Raw genomic sequence first — 8,911 nt, forward strand, 5'->3', positions numbered from 1 at the left:
TGACTTATTACACCCATATTATTATCCTACCAACCACTTGCAATCAGGCGTTACTTTGGCCAGACCCTTTAGTCTGCTTTCTACTCTTGTCTGAACCTGCTTCGCACTTGTGAACGATGAGTACGACCTTCCCTGGGGGCCCGCTATCGCCAACATTGTAAGGAGATTGTATAGGTGGCAGTTCCCGCACTCATCATAACCATGGATGTCACTTTTGGGGGTCAATTATTTTAAATAAAGCTTCATGTGAATCCTGTGGACACTGAAAAATCTGAGTAGTATCTGCACCTGCCATAAGTTTTAGAGTTCATTTGACATCTTTGGTACACTTTCCTAATCCCAGGAAACTGCTTAATACATTTCTCATGGTTAGGGCATTCAATGTTATTGATAGAGCATAGAAAAAAATCTAACAGCTCAACTTTAAATGCTGAGATATTTAATACCATATCTATTTATACACCATTCTGGGAATAGGAGATTTGAAAGGCAAACCAAGGCTAATGTTCCGGCAATCAGCTAAAGTTAATTGATGGAGATATTTCAAAGTAAAATAAAATTATTCTGACAGGTTTTCATTAGGATAGCAACATGACAGTCAAAGGACTAATTTTTCCCCTAAACATGGCAAATTATTATTAGTAGACTCTTACATATGCATTCCACATCTGGAGGAGGACCCCCACCAACCTGAGGGCACAGATGCTAAAATAGCCGCCCCTCCCAGCACGGTCTTGGCATTCCCAAAATAGTGATGCAACAGTGATTTATTTCCAATCAAGTTCAAAGGGATGTTTAACATCTTAATTTTAGACCGTAAAGGAAAGGTCTAAAAATACCAGGAGTGTTAAAAAGTAATGTTCCAGAAACTTTCACCAACTAATTGTAGCCCACATGAGTAATTTTTCTTTTTCTTTTCTTTCCTTTTTTTCCTTGAGAGAATGACTCACTGATCAGAAAAGTTTGCCTTGCTCACAGAATATGCATTACATAGTTGGTGCAAATAAATCTTCTATAGCTTTAGGGTCATGGGGTACAAAGTCATAAGATAGAGGGCAGGAAGGAAATATTTCTTTTTTTTAAAAAATATTTTCTTTATTTATTTTTAGAGAGAGGGGAAGGGAAGGAGAAAGAGTGGGAGAGAAACATCAATGTGTGGTTGCCTCTCGTGAGTCCCCTGCTGGGAACTGGCCTGCAACCCAGGCATGTGCCCTGACTGGGAATCGAACCACGATACTCTGGTTCGCAGGCCCGCGCTCAATCCACTGAGCTACGCCAGCCAGGGCCAGGAAGGAAATATTTCATTTGCATGCATATCTCAGATTGACTTGGGAGAGTTTCCCCAGCATCCTGGTAAGTATTTCATAGCCTTCACTTCCCCAAGCCTTGAGATCATGTGTCTGTGCATTTGTGAGTGCCGGAAGAAAGAAAAACCATGGAAGATAAAATCGTGGGTGGAGGCTTGAGAAGCTGTATGACTTTGGTCCATTTTCATGCACTTCTGGGAATCCAAAACAACTCTAGGAAAGTGATATGAGAGAGAGGAGGCTGGTGAGCCAGGTGAGAGGCTATCCAGGTGAAGTAGAGACGAATACGAAATTGGGAATTCTTTTTTATTGTTGCTCTTTCTTTTTTTTTTTTTTGAGTTTTAAAAAGTGTTATTTTTAAGTTACAGTTTACAGTCAGTATTATTTTGTGTTAGTTTCCAGCGTGCAGCATAGTGACTAGACAATCACATACTTTACAAAGCATTCCCCCTGACATTCACCCAGAGGGCACCACACGTAGCTGTGATGTTCTTCACATCACCAGGATTATGTTGTAACTACCAATTGTACTTCTTATATTCCTTACTCCCTTCACTTTTTTCACTGAATTCCACCTCAGTGCCACCCCTCTGGCAACCGTCAGTCTGTTCTGTGTGTCTATGGGTCTGTTTCGGTATAGTTTGTTCATTTTTTTGTTGTTGTTCTTTAGAGTCTACATATAAGTAAAATCATATGTTAGTTGTCTTTTTTGGGCTGATTTATTTAACTTAGCATAATACCCTCTTGGTCCATCCATGCTGTCACAATTGGTAAGATTCATTCTTTTTTAACAGCCAAGTAACATTCCATTGTATACATGTACCGCTACACTTTTTTTATCCACTCATCTATCGATGGGCACTTGGGTTGCTTCCATATCTTGGCGATTGTAAGTAACACTGCAGTGGCCCTGAGGGTACATATATTCCTTTAAAATTAGTGTTTGGGGTCTCTTCAAATATGTACCCAGTAGTGGAATTTTGGGGTCATAAGGCAAAATTGAGCCCTGACTAGTGTGGCTTAGTGGATTGAGTGCTGGCCTGAGAACCAAAGGGTCACTGGTTTGATTCTCAGTCAGGGCACTTGCCTGGGTTGTGGGCCAGGTCCCCAGTAGGGGGTGTGTGAGAAGCAATCACACACTGATGTTTCCATTTCTTTCTCCCTTCCCCTCTGTCTAAAAATAAATGAATAAAATCTTTTTTAAAAATGCAGAAAAAAAAAAAAAAGGAATGGTTGACTAAAGGCAAAAAACAAGCCTGCTGCTAACATTTGTGTTTGCCTAGTATTCAAGTTGAATAAATATGTTCTACCTTCCTACCTTGAAATTTATCTTCATAAATGACAAGTTAAAACTTTTGTATAAAGCTATTGTTCTTAGATAGCTTTGTAAAACAATATTTGTAATTATCTATTAAATTTAAAGGCAACACATATAAACTGGAATTAATGAATATCACATTTTAAATAAAATAATTGAAATAAGCTGATTTTAAATATATTTTAAATGTTATTCAGTTTTACTAATTATTCTTTATAAGCATTTGGAGTTATATGATTTGCCTTCTAGCTAGTTGCCAATGTAAAGAAATGGTATCAGGCTTCTTGGTGTTATATCTATATGTACACATTTAAGGGAAGAATGACTTATTTGTTTAATATCACAAGATATTCCTCTGCCAAGTCCCACTATTATGAATATTGCACCAAATAATGAGCATCTCCAGAGTCATGAATTGGAATGCGCAGAAGAGCAAGAAAAAAGGAACTCAGCGCTACTGGGGAGGATCATCTGTTCTGCATGGATCTTGGCATCCATGGTGAGTGGAAAGGCTTGACAAATTAATTTGTCTTAACAGAATATGTATGTATGTATTATATAAACGTATATATGTTATATATAACTTTAGCACATCTGCTGCCTATATCCTCCTTTGACTCATAGCTGTGTCCACATTCAATGTCAATAGGGACAGAACCCAGACCTTCCTGGTCTTTGGGTATAGTGGCTTTTGTTTCTAGCATATAGGGCAATGGATGAGAAGAAACATTTTCCTGGGGCCTGAATGGCATTGGTGAGAAGCATGAGTGTTTAAAAGTAGTGCTTAGACAATCGTGTGCTTTACACAAAGTGTCCCCCTGATATTTCCAGTACCTAACTGGCACCATACATAGCTGTATTATTATTGTAGTACTATTGCAAGTTACCACCATTGTATACCAGATTCCAAGTGATGGAGGCACCTGTGTGTTTCTTATAATTTATTTATGTGTTTGCTTGTGATATGTGGGGTTTTCTTAAGCATGGAGGCCTGGGCAGGGAACCTTCTTGCTCAGGTCTAGGAGAGGCAATGACAAAAGAGCTTTGTGAATTCCAGAGGCATTGTGTCTGTTTTGTAGAAGCCCTGGGGAGACTCTTTCTCCCACCCCCACCCCCATGTTGCGTAGGGAACTTCCACAGGGCACCTGTGAAGGCAGGCACAAGAGTAACGCCAGGGTGCCTGGGCCAGGGGTGGGAAGCTTTAGGGGGGCTTGTTTTCAGACGATTTGGGTGAAGGAAGAGGCAGAGATGTAGAGAAGATTAGGGATGGGGGTGGGAGAGTAGGGGGAAGAGTCATTTAGAGGTGTGACTCTTATGAGAAAGTTTCCAGAACAAACTGGGAACTGGAGTGGTGATTGTTCCCATGGATGTCTCTAGATTCCAAGAGTTCAGGATGTTTCCGGAGAGTTATTTCTTCATCAGTATCTGTCAGGGATTGATCCAATAACCCGGTTACTCCCTCAGAATCGGTTAGGAATCCTTTCAGGAATGTAAAGCTCTCCAGAACCCCACTCCAGCTCTTACAGCAAGGCAAGACAGAAGGAACATAAATGGACTCCCTCGATGATGGGCTTGGCTCTTGATTATTTCTGGCTCCTTTTTTTTGGGGGGGGGCAAGGACACACAGGTGAAAGTTGTGAGAAAGAATAGCACAAAGCTGCATGAGAATGAAACACTGGACTTCTAGTGAACATTCTTTCATTTCTAGAAATATCAGACCAGTACATTTTGCACAATTTTTAACCCATTCCATTTTGGGGGGACTTTGGTTTATGCAACCAAACAACCAGACACTTCACATTTTAAAATGACAATACTACAGCATTAAAAATACAGAGGGTTGCTATGGAAATTATTTCATGTTCTTATGGTAGGTGAGAGTCTCCACTGAAATGGGAGGCAGTCTCAGAAGAAACACAAGTTTCCACCACAATAACAGTGGAAAAATGTCCACCGACCTAAGTGAGAAGAACATGGTTTGTGTTGGAGAAATTCCCTTCCACCCTTATGTTTCCCGGACAATGGGAATGGAATCCTTTACGTTAAGAGTGTGGTCAGAAACTGAATTAAAATGCTGACAGTTGCCATCCTATTTGCGTTTCATCGGCACACATACAAGCCTCCAGACTGAGAGAAATGAACACATGTGCCCTTTTAGGCACAGAACTGGCACACTGATAAACATTCAAACACTATAGTGATGGCGTGCATATGCCAAACTCTCAGGGTCTAAAACAAAATCACTCTAGTGAGCAAATGCATAGTCTCTAATGGGGTTTTCTGGACACATTGAAAAGCTATGTGCTGTGTTTTTAAAGGACTGGGGACAATGAAAAACACTTTGAACGCAAATGTCCCAGGATATAAGCTGGGTTTATGTGGATGCTGGAATTCGCACTGCACTGGGAAAGAAGTCAGGCTGATCCTGTTGGAAAGACAGGGATGCTGTTCTGAGTCTCTGTTTAGTAATTTCTCACTCAGGAGAAGCTGTTCCTAGACCCACAACATGATATCTTTCCACAGTCCCGAAATAGTCTTCAAAGTCCAAACAATTCACCTATCCTGTCAGGCTTTGGGAAGGTCTTGGAGTTCTTTAAAATGCGTTTGCTGCAGTTTTCAGAGCAAGAGGCTCTGACTTATAAGGGCAGGACTTTGGTACATTTAGCAAGAACTGTGGTCTTAAATACAAAAATGAATGTGACTGTGTTGCGGCCTCTTCAAGGAAAATTAAAATGTCTGTAGCAGATGGAGGTCCACGGATACCAGGACCACCGTTTGTTGTAACTCGATGTACAGATTAGGATTGCCATTGATGTCACTGTTTTATCTGACAGAGCTTTTATGTTGTCGCTTGCACTGAACTCATAGCTTCACACCAAACATGGAATAAAAGAGGTAGAATAATTTCTTCCAGAGAGTTGGGCGTCATTTAGAACACTGTCGTCACTCTGCCCTCAGTGGCACCCTAGAGACGTGAAAGAGTTAATGTTCCCCCGTTGGCATCAGGAAGTAACTTAAGGCTCCATGAAAATTCAGACTCTCGTTCTTATAATTAGAGATAATGAGGATAAATGTGCAGAGGTAATTGGTGCGCAGTGACTGCCAAAGGGTGACAAGCAGGGACAACACTCTGGCAGGACTACATGTTCATACGTGGAGAGCAGCTGATCAGCTCTGGACGCTTTAATCCCTAAATCGGTTCAGTTTCAGGTTTCTATGGTGCCCACCACCTATTACTTATGACTCTCTGATGAACGTTGACTGAGTCAAAATGGTTTTGTAAGGAGCTGTTCATATCACCTTTGGGAGGCTGGCTAATAATTTTTCTGTAAGCCACTAAACATGAAAGTATCTCAGAGTAAATTAGTTTCTAAGAGGGGAGTGTGATACCCTGGTGTTCGTTCTGCCGTAAGCGCTGCCCTGGGAGGCGTTTTTAATCTTTCTCTCCCACCGTTTGTCCCCATTTGGGAGAGGGCTGATGTGATGAGTGTGGGATCGGACCAGGGCTTGCTGCTGAAAAGACAGTGAATTGAAAAAGCAGTTGGCTTGAGAGAAAAAAGGGAGGCGGCTGCATGAGCTGGGGCCGAAAAGGAAGGCCTCGAGGTGATGTGGCACCAAACTGCACGCATCGCCCACATCCTCAGCACGACACAGTCATGGAAATCGCTTCCTTCTCGGGCCGCACAACGTAGCTTCTTGTCTCTTGTCATGATGTTTCTTTTAACTGTGGGCTACCCTGGGTGTTCATGTTGCTCTGAGTTAACGTGAGTGAATTTGTGGAGGAACCTGTGTGTGTGATATGCACTGAGCCTGCATCTCCTTGCAGCAGAACCTGACCACGGGGAGTGTGGTTCTAAAGAGTACGTGCCACCAGGCATCTCACCTTCCCAGAGAGCCAGGCTGGCACGTCCCGCTGCAGTTCGCTACCTTTAAATACTTCACCCTCCACCTCTCAGATGCGAACATCCAAACGAACAGCACTGAATAGTTTCCACAAACAGTATGTCTGTTTTACACTCCAACAAGTACAGGAGGTTAAAGCGATTTTTTTAATGAAAACCAGAGGAGCAGTGTTTAGTCTCCTGCATGCTTTTCCCTTCCCAGATGACCTTGAAAAAGACAGTCCAGTTTGGGTTTCCTCGGTTGCCGAGCGTAGATAGGGGTAAGGGTTACCTGAGATGCTGTGTGGGAAGTGCTAAGTGCCGTGTGGAAGAGCGTTATATAAAAATGTATTCAAACAGCTCTTGCTGCTGTTAACAGGCAGCGTTATTCCCTGTCGCGAGGTGAGTTAACATCCGATCATCCAACGAACAAGTAAGACGAGGACCCTTTCTGTTGGAGAAATACGTTTTGAACTTCATAAAGAATGAAGTAGAATTTTAGAAAAGGGCTTTTTTTTTTTGTTTTAGTGGAAGTGTTTTTAACCCATTTTCTGAATAATGGTACAAGGATAACTTCTAGATAATGATGAAAGGAACACCAGCGATTTAGGGCCCAGGCCAAGTTTTTTATCGAGTAAAGTAGAATTTAAACCTCAGGTTGAAATACGCCATAAGTAACTCTGTGTGAGTGTGTGTATGTGTGTGAATGAGAGAGAGAGTACAAAATCAATGCCAATTTTTTAAATTAACGTATTTCTTGTTTTAAAGCATGAAGTGCTTTTCTCACACCCCAGCTTACAGTACAATTTGCCTGTGTGAGTGTCCTAACGTTTATAGCCCACACCCTTCATGGGCTTGTGGGAAGCCCAGCTCACTGACTTCTGACGTGCTCAGACATAACGGAAGTCTGAGCTATTCTCACTGGTCATCTGGCTGAACAATGCTTTGCTTTCATTGTGGTTAACTAGACAATGAGACATGAAGGTTGCCAGTTCTTGATCTACTCTGGCTTAGGTTTGCTGGGAGGAATACAAGATTCATACCTCATGACCTTGGACAGTTTAATCCAGCTCATAAACTGGGGTATTTATCTCTATTGTGACTCCTAGGAAAAGGGTTTTAAAAATAGTAAGTCCACACATCTCTTATATCTAAGAATTCAGTCTTATCAGTAGTTCTATTACCACCATGAACAAACAATGGGGCTCCTTTGTATTAACCGAGACAATGGCCATTGATCATGCCAGCAGGTTGCAATGGGTTGAAAATGGACATGTGACTTGCCACAGGGAACCCTGCAATTCTTCTCCCCAAAACTATTAATGGAGTTGTTCTCAGCCCCTCCTACCTGAGGGACACTGAAGATGTCTGGAGACATTTCTGATTGTCATGCCTGGGGAGGTATTGCAAACGTCTAGTAGGTCAAGACCAGGAGTGCTGCTAAACTTCCTACTATGCACAGGACCTCCCTATGCCCCCAAAGCAAAGACCTATCAGGTGGAAGAGGCCACCAGTGCTCCAGTGAGAGAGGCCATTTTTTAGAGTGTCCGAGTGAAGGGCTTCACGGTCAGTTAGCTGGCAGGGGGAGGGTACGGGACCCCCAAGCCTGGGTCAGATGTGCTCTGTCCCCATTGGCTATGAAAAAGAACCAGCTTTAGTGGTGACAAAGTGTGAGTCAGAGCATTATTGTTACGAGAAAGACAGGAGGCCCCATTCTCCTCTTGGGACCACATTAATTTTGCTCACACCTTCCTGCCGATTCTGTAACGTAAAGCACTCGGTGTTTACTTCCCCACCTCTTGGTAATCTGCAGGGACGAAAGCGATCCAGAGGTATTAATGACCTGCCGTGTTCCTGTTCACCTGCGATCCAAATGTACAAGGAGCTGCAGGTTGTACACATGTGGCAATTTGTATGCCAGTCTTAATGAGGAGGTTTTTAGGAGCCACACGTCACCTGCACACAAACTATGCGGATGGTGTGGCTGAGCAGCTGCAGAATAACTAATCAGGTCTCCAAGTTTCAAGGATGATGTCAAGATTCATTCATATTAAGGCAGCCTGGGACCGGCAATCCGTTGTAAATGGAGCTAATTTAATGACAGCATCTGCTGCGTTCTTTTGCACGCTGCGTCCGGCAGGCAGGCATTCCTTCCCACCAGGGTGGGGCTTGTGTGTTTGTTGGGAGGGGGGTCTCACAACAGCGACTCGCTCCATGAGGCCCTGAGCTTTTGCCAACTTTCCAGCCACATTCGGCATAAATCAGCTCTGTTCCGTCCGGTGGCAGAGACGGCGTTCTGCATTCTCTGTGGCGGATGGTTTGACACACCTGACTGAAGTGATACATCTTTCCGGTAGTCGTGATGTGTTCTAAGGACACGCAGAGCATGTCACCTTGTGACAAAT

Source organism: Artibeus jamaicensis, unplaced genomic scaffold (assembly GCF_021234435.1).
Source record: "Artibeus jamaicensis isolate MK-2021 breed Jamaican fruit bat unplaced genomic scaffold, CSHL_Jam_final scaffold_369, whole genome shotgun sequence".
Lineage (NCBI taxonomy): Eukaryota > Metazoa > Chordata > Mammalia > Chiroptera > Phyllostomidae > Artibeus > Artibeus jamaicensis.